Source organism: Hippopotamus amphibius, chromosome 5, assembly GCF_030028045.1.
Source record: "Hippopotamus amphibius kiboko isolate mHipAmp2 chromosome 5, mHipAmp2.hap2, whole genome shotgun sequence".
NCBI lineage: Eukaryota > Metazoa > Chordata > Mammalia > Artiodactyla > Hippopotamidae > Hippopotamus > Hippopotamus amphibius.
The window spans coordinates 87,945,933-87,959,885 of record NC_080190.1 but is presented as its reverse complement, the minus strand read 5'-3'; the positions used below and the strand labels follow the sequence as shown (position 1 = coordinate 87,959,885).

Here is a 13,953-nt window from a genome sequence, read left to right as displayed (position 1 = left end):
ATGGGATGGACTGGTGGTGGGTAGAGCTGGGTCTTGTCCCTCTGGTGGGCAGGGTCATGTTCAGTAAAACTTTAATCCAGTTGTCTGCTGATGGGTGGGGCTGTGTTTCCTTCCTGTTAGTTGTTTGACCTGAGGTGACCCAGTACTGGAGCCTAGTGGCTTTTTGGTGGGGTTAATAGCAGCCTCCAGGAGGGCTCATGTTAATGAGCCCAGAACTGCTGCTGCCACTGTCTTTGTCCCCATGGTGAGCCACAGCTGCCCCCTGCCTCTGCAGAAGGCCCTCCGGTACTAGCCGGTAGGTCTGGCCCAGTCTCTTATTGGGTCATTGCTTTTTTCCCCTGGATCCTAGTTTGCACAAGAATTCATGTGTGCCCTCCAAGAGTGGAGTTTCTGTTTCCCCCAGTCCTGTGGAAGTCCTGCAATCAAATCCTGCTGGCCTTCAAAGCCAGATTCTCTGGCAACCCCTCCTCCTTTTGCCAGACTACCAGGCTGAGAAGTCTGACATGGGGCTCAGAACTTTCCCTCCAATGGGAGAAATTCTGTGGTATAATTGTTTTCCAGTTTGTGGGTCACCCATCAGCATGGGATTTGATTTTATCATGATCGTGCCCCTTCTACCATCTCACCGTGGCTTCTCCTTTGTCTTTGGATGTAGAGTATCTTTCTGGTAGGATCCAGCATTTTTTTGTTGATGGTTGTTCAGCAGTTAGTTTTGATTTTTCTGTTCTTGTAAGAAGGGGTGAGTGCACATCCTTTTACTCCACCATCTTGAGCTAATCGTTATTAAATCATTTAAATTTTGCTCTATTGTTTGCATTTTTGAAGGTGAATTCATTTCCATTTATTGTGTTTATTTATTCTTTTCTTTTGACAGTTTTTTTCATGTGGTTTGGGAAGTGTTTGTAGACTTGTCTTGAGAGGGTGCTCACACTCCTTCTCCCCTGACTCCTCTATTTTAAGTTGACTCTCCCTGGTAGGTAACCCCATTCTAGTCCACCATCTCTGATACTTAGCCTGGCTTGGTTTCCATCCACCAGTGGAGCATGGTTATTCCCTGTCACCCTGTGCAGAGTCCTCCCTCCAAGCTTGGCTCTCTCCTCTCCCCCTCTCTGCTCTTACTGATTGGTTATCTAGTTTTATTAGTTAGTAGGAAAAGAGTGTTAAAATTCCAAACTATGATTATGGAATTTTTATTTCTTCACTAATTCTGTCAATTTTCATGTCATTTATTCTAAAGCTGTTATCAATACATTCATATTTATGACTATATTTGTATATTTCTAACTTAAGTGTTTTTTGTTGACAGTAAAATGTTACCTTTTAAAAAAAGTACAGTTGATAATCTCTGACTTTTACACAGTGCGTCCAGTCCATTTAAATGTAATTATTGATAAAGTTATATTTAAGGTGGTCATCTTGCTGTTTGACCTTTGTTCCTTCTAATTTTGTTGTCCCCAAGCCTTTTTTTCTTTTCTTCTTTTGAATTGTTCAAATATGTTTTGAATTTCATTTTAATGCTTCCATTGACTTTTTAGCTATATTTCTTTCCAGTACTTTTTAGTGGTTGCACTAAGGATCATACTGTATATTGAGTGAGTAAACATGTCTAACTTTGCAGTCCATTTAGAGTAAATATTAGACTGCTTCATGTAAAAATGTAGAGATCTTGTCATTTCTTCCCCCACCCTGTGCTATCCTTTATAGCCTTATGTATTACATTTACATACACCATAAACTCTTCAAAACATATATTTTTGCAGCTTGCAGAATCTTAGTTCTCCAACCAGGGATTGAACCCAGGACATGGGAGTGAATGCGCTGAGTCCTAACCACTGGACCACCAGGGAATTCCCTCAGTATAATTCTTGAAGTATATTTTCATGGGATATTGAATTATGGCTGTCAGGGTCTCTGTTCCCCCAAGACTTTAAAGATGTCGCCCCCTTGTCTTCTGGCTGGTTTGGGAGACTGTAGCTGTGAGTGTAGCTCCACTACGGAAGCTGCCCTCAGGTCCCGAGCCACTCTAGTTTTACAACTTTTACCCAAGAATCTGCCTTTTTTGTTCACTCTACAGAGCCTCCAAGTGGTTGCTTTTACATTTTGTTCAGGGTTTACAGTTTCTGTTGGTGGGAGGTTTGGTCTCTTGGCTTACTCGGTCATTCTAGGAGTGCAACTCCAGAACTCATATTTTAAATCTCTTTTTTACACTGCTTCCCTAAAGCAGAGTTTAAAATGGAATATAGAATAAGTCAATTCATTACATATATTTTATTACATTTGAGAATTACAATAGTGGTATGTTTGAAGGGCAATAGGAAGATGTCAGTTTCTCTTTCACATGCTGTTTACTTTGAGTTCTGCAATAATCATTCCTTGTGGTTTTTGGCGTATAATTCCCTGGTTAATGTTCCTGAGGTTCCTTTTGTGACCCCTCTATTTTTGTTGCTCTTTTAAACACTGGACCAACATGACCTCAGAGTTTTTAAAAGATCTATTCCCGATTCCCTAGGCAGTTTCAATAACCACCTGAAGGCAGATGCTCCCCCATCAAATCCCCAGAGCTGAACCTCGTGAATTCCTGATTGGTACCCTCCATCTCCCAGAAACATCCAGCTGGTGTCCAGTGCACAGTATGGGTTTCTTATTCACTTTCACTCCTGAACTTTCCCTTCTCTCTGTCTCATTTATTTACCCACTAAATCAATAAAAATTTATTGAGCATCATGTCCTGCTTTTCATGTTACAGATTTAGTGCTAAGTGAAAAGTATCCTTTTGGATTTGAATTTGAGCAGGTGACTGACTACATACTAATAACCATGTAACTATGTTCCTGAGCCCAAGCTCATTCTGCTCACCACACGACAGAGATGAGTTGTTGGAACAAAGAATAACAGTTTTAATTGGAAAGCTAGCAGACTGAGAAAATGGCAGACTAGTGTCTCAAAAAAAACCCATTTTCCCTCAGTCTGAATTTGGGCTCCTTTTTTTTTTTTTTTTTTCTTAACAGGAGAAAAACATACACATTTTATTAAATTTTTCCATATATATGGAAGCCTTCACAAGAGAATGAAGACATGAAGAAGTGACCAGAGCAGGAAGCTTTTGCACATTTTAGACAAAGAAACAATAACTTTGTGAAGTCAACAAGACAAAGGGGTGTGGGTCAGGGGTAGTGAGTGGTGAAGAGGTTACAGCAAGATAAGGGTTACTGTAGTAGGATTTGTTTGCACAGATTTCTCAGCCCCCAGTTCCCTGCCTCTGCTGATTAGAATGTTTTACTTTCTCCTGGTATAGAGACAGTACCTTTCACATGGGAGTTTTATCTCTTGCTTTCAGGAAGGACAAAGGAGACTCACAGTGTCCTTCTTACACCTGCTGTTTCTTAAGTGTCAGGCTCCCTTTATACAGAAGAAGGGGAAGGGGAGGGGCCCACTGTGGCACTGGCTGATGGCTAAGTGGGGCTGCTATAGCTCGTGGCTGCCCTGCCCCTATTACAGACAGAGAGCCCAGAATTCAACCCATACAGTCGTGGTCAGTTAATTTATGAAAAAGGGGCCAAAGACATACTAAGGGGAAGAACAGTCCCCAGAATAAACAGGGCTGGGAAACCCGCACACCACATACCACATGTTGTCTACACCACACACAAAACTGACTAAAACCCACTTTTCCACATCAAGCCCTTCCTGTATCATCTGAAGATGGACATCCAAAGCAAGTCTCCACTTTTCCTCATTTCTCCTTCCTTTTTCCTCATCTTTTCTTCCTAGCATAGCCTGCATCCTCAGGAAACCCAGCTCCTGTCAGTGTGGACACAGCCCTACTTTGTGGTGAAGCTGAAGCCCCACTTGGTCCTGAAGAACCAGACTCCCATCAGCGTGGACACAGCCCTATGTTGTCCTGAAGCCAAAACTCCAGTGAATCCTAAAGAGACGGAGTTCCTATTTTCAGAGACACTGACCCTCAGCACCCCTGCCAAAGCCCTGGCAGTACCTGAAGAGACACAACTCCTCTCAGCTGCCTGAGGAGCCAGGTCCAAGGGTGGAACCGTCATGTGCCATGGGTCAGAGAGGCGGGCTCGGTCCCCCTGTGGGCAGTGCGGGAACTGCAGGCCCTGCCTACCTCACAGCTCACTGGACACAGCACTACCTGCTGGAAGAATTGCTCAATCCGTTCAACTTTGGACAGTCACACTGAAATGGAGACTGTGTCCCATAACTTTTCTAAAACTAGTTAAGGAACAATTAATTGGAAACAATTTGGTGTGAACTCAATGCAGGTGCAAAGTTTACAACAAACCAAATTCACTCAGAATTATTCATAGACATTTAAAATGCAAAATGATTCAAAATTATAAGAGAAAACATAGAAGAAAATTGACATGAGCTTGGGTTTGGTCATGAGATCATGAGCTTTGAGCTTTAACACACAACAGAAGAAAGCAATCCAGAAAGAAAAACAAGGAATGCTGTGGACTTTATAAAGTTAAAGATTTCAACACTGTGAAAGACCTTATTCAGAAAGTCAAAAGACAAGTCACCAACTGGGAAAAAAAATAGTTGCAAACACGCATCTAGTAAAAAGTTTGCCTCAAAAAAAAAAAAAAAAAAAAACCAACAACACACACAAAAAACATTAAAGATGTAGACCTATTAAAAATAGATTGTAGATGACATGATACTCTATGTAGAAAATGCTGAAGGCAACACTCAGAAACAAATAGAATTCATCGGAAAATTCAGTTAAGTTGCAGGATACAAAATTAATCTACAGAAATCGGTTGCATTTCTATACACTCACAGCAAACTATGAGAATGAGAAGTTAAGTAAAAAACTCCACTGACAATCACACTGACAAAAATGAAATACCTAGGAGTACATCTAACCCAGGAGATAAAAGACCCGTACTCACACAACTGAGAGACATTGATGAAAGAAACTGAAGATACAAACAAATGGAGACATATGCTGTGCTCATGGATGAGAATTCATACTGGTAAAATGATTCTACTGGTAAAATCTCTCCAATCCAGAGATTCAATGCCATTCCTCTCAAAATACCAGTGGATTTTCTCAGAAAACTACCACCAAGAATTCCAAAATATGTGTGGAAACACAAAAGAACCTAAAGAGTCAATACAACCTTAAGAAAGAAGCACCGCCTTGGAGATATCACGCTGCCTGATTTCAAACTAGACTACAAACCTAGAATCATCCAAATAGTATGGTCTAGGCACAAAAGAAATATACATAGGTCCATGGAACAGAACTGAGAGCCCAAAAATAAACCCATGCTTATACAGTTGATTCCTTTATGACAAAGGAGATGAGAATATATATTAGGGAAAAGATAGCCTCTTCAGTAAATGGTGTTGGGAAAACTGGACAGCTGCAGACACAAACTGGAAACCTTTCTCATACTATCTACAAAAGCAACCTTAAATCAAAAACTTCAACGCGAAAACCTGAAGCCATCAAACTCCTAGAAGAAAACGTAAGCAGTATGCTCTTTGACATCAGTCTTAACATCAGTCTTCGTATTTGGATTGGTCTCCTCAAGCAAGAGAAACAAAAGCAAAATAAACCAATGGGACTCCATCCAACTGAAAAGGTTTTTAATGACAAAAGTAACCATCCACAAAACAAAAAGGGAGTGTGCTGAAAATGAGAAAATATTTGCAAACAGTGTATCTTATAAGGGGTTCATATCCAAAATAGACCAAGAACTCACAGAACTCAACCTCCAAGATATCTTAACCCTAACCCTAACCCTGACACCTAACCCTAACCCTAAACACTAACCCTGACTCTAACCACTGTGCAGATGGGGAGACTGGGCAGGCCCATGGCTTGTCCAGGGCAACATCCCTGATAAGAAGGAGAAGAGCTGGGTCTGAAAGCAACTGTGTCCACAGAACTGGGGCCCTGGATACCCCCAAGCTGCCCCAAGGCTCTGCGGTGGGCTGTGTTGGTGTCACTGGTATAAGGAAGGAACCCAGGCAAGGGGACCCCAGGAAGTGACCTCACAACCCCGGCAATAGAGCCCAACAGAACCTGGCACCTGGGTAACCAGGCATCCACATCCTAGAGGAGCCCCCACTCCCCAGCTCATTTAGCTGGAAACATGTTCTGCCATGGCCTCAGGAAAGGTCACACTCAGGTGTCCTCCAAGGCTGTCGACGTTGGGTCAGGTCTCACTCGAGAGGCCTTTGGCCATTTGCCTGCAGGAATCCAAAGGTAGCATGGGGAAGGAGCCCCAGGCCAGGGCAGGCCAGCCCAGGCCAGGCCACCACTCTGATCCCAGGCAGGTAGCCCTCTGTCCCTTCCCTGGATGTGTGGTGGAGGGGGACCTGTTTCTGTGGGGTGGGTCTGCCTCCAGCAAGAGCAGCCTGATGAGGGGTCAGAAGCCTGGCAGGCCAGTCATGTCCACACCCCAGGCCCAAGCTGGCTGGCTGGGATGGAGAGAGCCCAGGCAGCGCCCTTCCGCCCGAGGTTTAGGCCAAGCCCTCTGGGTGAATCTGTGAGCCAACACAGGTCTGTGCCAGATCTGGGAGCAGAAGGTTGAGTGGGCAGAAGAAGCAGGGACAATGGCCAAGTGGGGCTGTGATTCCTCCAGACCAGCCCAGCTGCTGGTCACTGTCATGGCAGAGTCCCACATTGGAGATCAGCGAGGAGCTCATCGATGAGGACACCCAACCCATCTCCCCATGTGCGGTGCTGGGGAGCAGCACTGCCCACGAGGGCAGCACAGGCTCTGGGTGAGTGTGCCCACGGAGGGCTTTCCAGAACTGGGGCCCAATCTCGGGCTCCCATGGAGCTCAGCACACCTGGCTCTGACCTGGAGCACTGTGCCAACCATCCCTGGGGTCAGCTAGAGGACCTGGAGGCCACCAAGGCAGACCACAGCAGTAAGAAGGCTGGGCCTGAATGCTGGGCCCCACAGGGAGGCGCCCCCAGAGGCTGGTGTTGGCCCGGAACAGAGGCTGGCCTTAGACCACCTATTTGGTGGACTGCAGTCCGAGAAGTTTCTGGGCTGGGACTTCTCTGGAAAGCTCTGAGAAGACGTCCGTCCTTGGAAAAGCACGTGGAAAGGCAGGCATGCCAATAATCTTTTTGTCTCTCACTCTCCTGCAGGAGACCCAGATCTAGATCATGACTCACCACACCTGCAGGGAGAGCATGCACTTGCTTTTGCAGGAGACCTAGAGCCAGGTCAACACCCACAACCCCTGCAGAAAGAGACTGCACTGGCTCCTGTAGGAGACCCAGAGCTATTTCAGAAACCACCATCCCCACAAGCAAAGCACACCTCTGCAACCACCATCACTGTCAGTTCCCAATCTATACTGTCAACCTGCTTCCACACAAGAAATTTATTTTCTTTCCCTGCCTCTGTGTTTGGGTCCTTTTTAATTTTAATTTTATCTTTTTCTTCCATGTTTGTTATAGCATACACTACTTAAATGTAAAGTAATAAAATTTAAAATTGCAATTCAGGATCATTAAGTACATTCACAATGCAGTGTAACCATCACCACTTTCTATTTGAAGACTATTTTGTTCCCCCCAAATAAAACCCTGTATCCAAAGCATGCACTCCCCACTCTTCCCTCCCTGAGCCGCTCACGACTCTTAATCCTGTCTCTGCTTCTTTACTTCTTCTCGATGTTTCCTACACATAAAACCATACAGAAGTTGGATTTTTGTGTCTGCTCACATCTGGGACTGGTGAATATTTATTTTTGTTTTTATTTGAAATAGCATTTTGGTTATTTGAGAGGGAAATCCAGATGGATTAAAGAGGAGATGTACAAAATGAAGTGCTTTTTGTAAATATATGCATAATCTCAGGGTAGACACTGCTAAGTGTACACCAGAGCCAGAAGTCAGAAAGGAAATGCTTAGCTCTTCCTGTGGCAAAAAAAACAAACTGAGAAAGATAGGTGGAAAGACAAACCCCAAACTGGAAAAGCATCCCTCATAATCCAAGGCCAGAGAAAGGTGGATAAGACTTGTACACTGAAAACAACAATAGCTTGTTGAAAAGAAATTTAAAAATATCTAAATTCATGGGAAATAATCCCATATTCATGGGCCAGAAGGCTTAATTCCGTGAGGATGCCAATATGCCACAAACAGACCTAAAGATGCAAAGAATCCCTACCCAAATCCCAGGTGGTATTGTGCAGAAACTGGCAACCAATCTAAACATCACATGAAAAATATAAGGGGCTCAGAATAGATAGATTAAAGAATCTTGAAAAAGAAGAACAAAGTTGTAGGAACGGAGAGCAGGTGGAACCCCAAGTTTGGTAGAAAGACAATGGCATCTTAAGACACTTGAGATTCAACAGATGTAGAACTGATGAGGAAATTGAAACTTCCATGCTTGTAATTGCTTACTCTCCTCTATCTTGCAAAAGCCTGCTCGCCACTCTCAGTTAAACAGTAAAATGAATTACTAAGAGTGATCAGATAAGGGAAGAATGTCTCGCTCTCAGGCACCCACCCCAAGCCTTTGTTTGAGACCCTTTGCACATAGACTTAAGTGACCATTAACTTCAACCTGCAAGCGATATGAGAATGCAAATTGTGACCTCAGTCCTGATAGGGATGGAATGTCCGGCTCCTACAAGTTCCTGTTAGGACCCCCTAACATGTGTGTAACCCATGGCAACTCCCACTCTCTGTAATTTGTAGCCAATCAGTTTGTACCAATTATAGCTGTATGTTTTAACCTATATAAGGAGAAGACTCCCCTGAAACAGGGCCCCAGAATTTTGGAGCGTTAGCTTGTCCAGGTCCGCCGGCTCAATAAACCTGAGTTCTCCAACTCTCCGAGTGCTGTGCTTGGTTTCTCGTGGGATCAGTTTTTTTTCTGCAACAGAACAAAAGCTTTCTTGGGGTTCCCCACATCTGAGTAAAAGCTGAACCTTTTACTGAACCATTCTGAGAAATGACCACAGTCATAAATTACCTCTTCACAGTGGCTTCTATTCCTAGGAGAGAGACCAAGAGTAACCCCACCATAAATCCCTTCTCTGGGGTGTTTTATGACCCTGAAGAAGATGCAGACGTCACTCATCCGTGGACAAACATTATCACACACTTTCTTATATCCCATTGTTTTCCAAATAATCCATTAGTCTTTCCTAAAGAAACCTCTCTGTTCTTCCCATAGAAGCCAATTCTCCCCTCTCCCTTTCCCCTAGTAAGTTAGGTTGATAAGCCTTTAACATTCACCATTTAGCAGGTGAGTGACTTTTTGGATTGGCTCCTGTGTGCATATAAATAAACCTTTTCTCTTGTTCATATACTCTGCATTTATTTTGGCTGTCTTTGGGAGTGACCCTGGATCATGGGGGCTGCTCTTTTTTCACCTTCTTTAGTGATGTTGTTTTGTCCATGGTTAAGCTATAAAAAGGCTTACTGGTTTTGAGTCACGTTTGGAATAGGTGCCTGTTTGGAGATCCCCTGGGAGGAAGAAACCGGTTCAATGCTGCCAGAAGAATTTACTGGTTGTCCTGGCCAAACACCTGGTAAGATATTTGCAAGGCTTTTATTTTAAAGGCTCTTACCTTACAGCAAAGATCCTATTGAAACTTCTCTGATGATCAAATTGAAAGACAAAGGAAGCTCCCTAAGAATGCTTTCTTAACAGAACAAAAGGACAGATTTAGAGCAAAAATTAAAATCCATGTATACCATCAACCCTCACCCCCATATACACACTGTGCTCACACCATCTTCCAGATGGCCCCCTGGAGAAAATCCTCACCAAGATCCCAAATGGCCAGATCCTTGACCAGAACCTCTTGCTGATTTTCAGAACATGGAGCCCAACTGGAGGCTGACATGTAGGGCCTGAGAGGAGCTATTTGTGAGGCCTCCTCTGCGAAGACCACCCACACACTCTGAGGGAGAGAGAACACACAGAGCCTTTGTGGAAGGATATATGAGAACATCCCAAAGGTGCACCGTTCTAACTCTGGACACAGGAATCTTTTGATTTACACCTTAGTTGCAAATCTTCTTCTTGATATAAAGAGGCAACTTCAGGATAGTGAAGTTGGATGGGCAGGTCAGCCTCCTGAAGTGATCACTGAGCAGGATATGCAATTCCTTGAAGAATTAAAAGCAACCACCCTTGCTTTACTAATCTTGTCTATACAGAAATGGAAATGTAGCTGTAGGAAGAGTTCAAAGCCCACCCATCCTTCTTACTGATATCAAAGTCTCCACTTTCTTCTCACATCAGGGCATTGGAAAAAGAACTGTCCTACACTCAAGAAAGAAGAAAAAAATAGTATTATGAACACCTCTCACAATAGGAAATGTGCCCCAGAAGTTCTTTTTTAAATTGCTTACATCCTTCCTCAGGCCATTCTGCCAGCAAGAGCTGTGTCCTCCAGGTCCTGAGAGCCAAGATATTTTTTTTAAGCTCTTTATTGGAATATAATTGCTTTACACTGTTGTGCCAGTTTTTGCTGTACAACAAAGTGAATCAGATGCATTTATACATATATCCCCATATCCCCTTCCTCCCATTACTCCCTCCCACCCTCCCTATCCTGGCCATCTAAGTCATCACCCATCATCGAGTTTATCTCCCTGTGTTATGCAGCAGCTTCCTATTAGCTATGTATTTTACATTAGGTGGTATATATATGTCAGTGCAACTCTCTCACTTCGTCCCAGCTTCCCCTTCATCCCCTCACCCCTGTCCTCAAGTCTGTTCTCTACATCTGCATCTTTATTCTTGCCCTGTCACTGGGTTCATCAGTACCATTTTTTTAGATTCCATATATATGAGTTAGCATACAGTATTTGTTTTTCTCTTTCTGGCTTACTTTGCTCCACATGACAGACTCTAGGTCCATCCACCTCACCACATATAACTCAATTTCATTCCTTTTTATGGCTGTGTAATATTCCATTGTATATATGTGCCACATCTTTATCCATTCATCTGTTGATGGGCATTTAGGTTGCTTCCATGTCCTGGCTATTGTAAGTAGTGCTGCAATGAACATTATGGTACATGTTTCTTTTGGAGTATGGTTTTCTCAGGGTATATGTCCAGTAGTGGGATTGCTGGGTTATATAGTAGTTCCATTTTTAGTTTTTTAAGGAACCTCCAAACTGTCTTCCATAGAGGCTGTACCAACTTACATTCCCACCAACAGTCAGGAGCGTTCCCTTTTCTCCACACCCTCTCCAGCATTTATTGTTTCTAGATTTTTTGATGATGGCAGAAATATGGAACACAATGAATTTGCATGTCATCCTTGTGCAGGGGCCATGCTAATCTTCTCTGTATCATTCCAATTTTAGTATATGTGCTGCTGAAGCGAGCACAAGAGCCAAGACTTTAAATGTGAACATCCAAGGAAATAACTCTAACTTGAGGGTGCCTTACTTTTAATTGTGCTTTTTGTCTCTTGTCATAAAAATGAGACATTTATTTCTTCAGTTGATAAATGCAATTAAAACCTCCTCCACCCATACTCCCCCACAAAACAAACAAACAAACAAAAAATGATGCTTTCTTCCTTTTCATGACCAGTCATTGAAATTAACTTAGTCCACTAAAATCACTACCTGAGACTGGAAAGGAAAATGTTAATTGTAGACAAACTGGATATTTTATCCACTCAGATTGATTCTCGAAACCACCAAGATGGCCTCAAGGTATTTCCAAAAATTCCTTTGCCCAGAATTTAGTCCACAGCCTCCATAAGGTTACATATCAGGGCAAAGCTAAATCTGAAATGTCTTCTCTGCAGGTATAGTAAAAATAAAACACTAAGCAAGTAATCATTCTTGGTCCATCTTCCAGAAACACAATTCAGAGCCTACTCTTTTATAGAAACAGATGATTTTGTATTACTCAGTTTTACTGACTTATGGCTAAAACTTTGGAAAGAAAGATGTTATATCTAGCACATTTGTATAATTATGTTTGCCTTTTATTATGAAGGGTGGGGTGGGGAGTCCTCAGTCAAGAACTAGGAGGGTGGAGGGAAATTACTTTTCCTCCCATACGCTTGCAATAGAATACTATTCAGAAACAGGAAGGAATTAATCATCAACCCATGCAGAAAACATGGGTGACTTTCACATGTATGTTGGTAAGTGAAAGAATTAAGTCTGAGGAGGCTACACACTGTAGGACTCCATTTCTATGATGTTCTGGAACAGGTAAATCAGAGATGGTAGACAGGCTATGGGTGGGGGTTGAAATATTCCATGTGATACTTTAGTGATGGATACCTGCCATGATGCAATAGTCTAAACCTGTGGATTTGTACAACCCAACAAGTAAATCATAATATATTCAAATTTAGTTTTTTAGGATGTGGGAGTGTCACAGGATGGAATAGAGAATGTGAAGAAGAATCTAACTCATTTAGAAACGTATGAAAAAGACTCACTGTTGGGGGGTGGGGAAAAAGATACTTGACCTAATTAACTGTGGAAAAGACCAGAATCTGTAGAACAAAGACACCTTGTGCCACCCATAAATAATGGACTGTGTAAGTTCTTTCCCATCATGGTAGGAGCTGACAATACTGAAACTAGTGCATCTGTACTAATCTAGAATGGAGTAATGAATTAAATGAAGGACAAATGGTGGAAGCCAGGTTTCTTACCATTAGAGTGGGAGGTTACGGGCAGGGAAAGGAAGAATGTGATGATGGATAGATTATATTTCCTCAAATTTAAAATATTTTGTGCATCAAAAGGTGCTATCCAGAAAGTGAAAACATAGCCCACAGAATGGAAGACAGTATTTGTACATGATATATCTGACAGGAGCATATCCTTCAGAATACATCAACAAATTTCACAAATCATCAACAACAAAACCACAACCCAGTTTTTAAAATGGAAAAGGATTTGAACAGACCCTTCTCCAGACAAGATATGCAAGTGGTCAACAAGCACATAAAAAAGATGTGTACCAAGAAGAAAGGACACCCACAAGATGGAACTATGTCAGAGGAAAGCAGGAGCCCATGGAAAGAGCTCTCAACAGCCAAAGCAGGAGTGAATTGAACAACCAAATACTGTTCTGATTTATAACCAAAAGCTTAAAATAACAATCTGGGTAGAGTGTCCACACTGGTTAAAACAAATGATTATAGTGTGTGTGTGTGTGTGTGTGTGTATTATGAGTGTTGTTGAGTCAGCTGTGTGGAAGAACTCGAAACAGTCAGCGTAGATACTCAGTCATTCATTAAGTGGGTGGGACTAACTCCCCTTGTCCTAAAGTGTGGGGGCCACATAGTGACTTCATCCTAAAGAAGACACACAGTACAGACTTAGGGAAACAGTAACTTCACAGTGGGGAGAACCTGACAAACACTACCTGAGCCAGGAAGGCAAATTTAACATGAACAGTGATAGGTTGCCTTGATGTATGTTCCCATGATGTAAAGTAAAGAGAAAGCACTTTACCTCTGGGATATGCTTCCTCAAAAACCTTAACCCCATTCTAATCACAAGAAATACACCAAGTAAATCTCAGTGTGGGATAGTCTACAAAATACCTGACTAATCCTGAGCACTGTGTAGGTCTCTGAGAGAGGGATAGTGTGAGAAAATGTCAAAGCCAAAAAAGATCCTAAAGTGACATGATGACTCAATGCCATGTGATACCCTGGATGGGATCCTGGGGCAGAAAAAGGCAGAATAAAGGGAACCAGAATAAAATATGGATTTTAGTTCATAGTAAGGTATCCATATTTGTTCATTGTTTGTGACAATTCTGTAGAAAACCGGTATGAGAGGTGAAATTAAAAGTCAAATAAGGACTTGAGGACATGGGGCTGGGGTGAGGGGCAAAGGGGAAGTTGGGATGAGGTGAGAGAGTAGCATAGATATATTTACACTACCAGCTGTAAAATAGCTAGCTAGTGGGAAGTTGCTGTATAACAAAAGGAGATCAA

At 42.6% G+C, this 13,953-nt stretch overlaps 1 non-coding gene across 1 annotated transcript; it reads right to left on the bottom strand.

The window, feature by feature from the left end:
- Positions 1-11,254: 11,254 nt before the first annotated feature.
- LOC130854655 (U6 spliceosomal RNA) lies at positions 11,255-11,359 on the bottom strand. Its single transcript, XR_009054104.1, has one exon. It is a non-coding gene; the product is annotated as a U6 spliceosomal RNA (small nuclear RNA).
- Between the last annotated feature and the right edge of the window lie 2,594 nt (positions 11,360-13,953).